The 1,227-nt window shown below is 45.5% G+C and overlaps 1 long non-coding RNA gene across 1 annotated transcript in view; it reads right to left on the bottom strand.

Annotated features, from left to right (window-relative positions):
- Positions 1-1,227, bottom strand: part of LOC137481719 (uncharacterized) — a 36,488-nt gene that overhangs the window by 23,541 nt on the left and 11,720 nt on the right. The gene's annotated exons all lie outside the window — the stretch shown is intronic.

The raw sequence follows: 1,227 nt of genomic DNA, 5'->3' as shown, positions 1-1,227 counted from the left end.
TCTGCTGTTTCAGAGTAACTTCATGCTAAAGAGGAGCAAGGAAGTGCCACCAGAAGCAGCACATTAAGGCTTTGCTCTGAAGGACTGAATGCTGCACAGGCTGTGGTCAGGCTGAGGTGAGCTCCGTGCTGTGCTAACCACAAGACAGGAGGAAGGAGAAACGCTAGGGGCTGCAGCTGGCACAGAGCTGGAGCTGCTGCTGCACACAGGGCAGTTCCTGGCTCATCCCTGCCTGCCAGCTTGGCTGCCCTGGCCAGAAGGCATGGTCGAGGCCAGGATTTCCTTCTGGAAAGCAGTGGGAAGTATCACCTCACCAAGTGCAGTTTCCAGCAGAGCTGGCTGGGCTGCTCTTAACGCCTTCATGTGGACTCACTGGTGTCTGCAGAATGTGGAGCCCACTCAGCACTCGTTCCCTTGGTGGTGAGCAACACCAGAGCTTTGTTCCTCTGCCCAGATGCCAGGAAGCTGCAACAAGAGAAGGGGGTGGTATCACAGTGACTGTTTCCCTTCTGGAATAACAGGTCAGAAATTGGCTAAAAGTAGGTAAGAAGTAGGTTCAAAAGTTACAAGGAAGCAGGGAAGAGAGTGCAAGAGTACGTGCCATCCTGTTGCACAATACGAGCATTCATTTGGTAAAAAACTGTGGTTAGCAAACCCTCTAACCCCTTGTTGGCAAAAGGGCCGTTCCTCAAAGGAACCTCCAAAACACAGGGAGATTTCTAAAGATATACTGTAGAGAAAGGCACTCTCCTCTCATTAAGAAAACACACAGCACATCATATTTCAGCCTGAAATTGGTGTTGATAAGAAAGGGAAATATCTAGCACTATGCAAAACAATAGAATATGTAAAAAAATACAAAAGAAAACATAGTATTGGCATATGAATATTTTGTCTGACTTGCTCCTAATTCAATGGATAGTTATGGTTTAGTGGTTCGAAGAGACTGTCTTGTGCAATAAACTCTGAAATAGACAATGCAGGTCCTAGATTCCTTACTGTGATCCTACAGAACTCAATAATTTGCTACTGAAAAGGAGCAGAAAGATCTCTTCCAGTCCCAGGGAGTCAAAAGATTTACTACAGCCTGAGCTAGTCTACACTGATGACTAATTATTCTTGCTATTAAAAAATGTGTGTTTTATCTTAGACATGAGTCATCAAGAGTGAAGCTCTCCAACACTTCCCCTTTCCAGTTTAAGAGTCAGAAAATTCATAAAAGGTGCC

This window comes from Anomalospiza imberbis, chromosome 13 (genome assembly GCF_031753505.1).
Source record: "Anomalospiza imberbis isolate Cuckoo-Finch-1a 21T00152 chromosome 13, ASM3175350v1, whole genome shotgun sequence".
Classification (NCBI taxonomy): domain Eukaryota; kingdom Metazoa; phylum Chordata; class Aves; order Passeriformes; family Viduidae; genus Anomalospiza; species Anomalospiza imberbis.
Note: the sequence above shows the minus strand (reverse complement) of the source record. Positions and strands in the feature narration are given on the sequence as shown.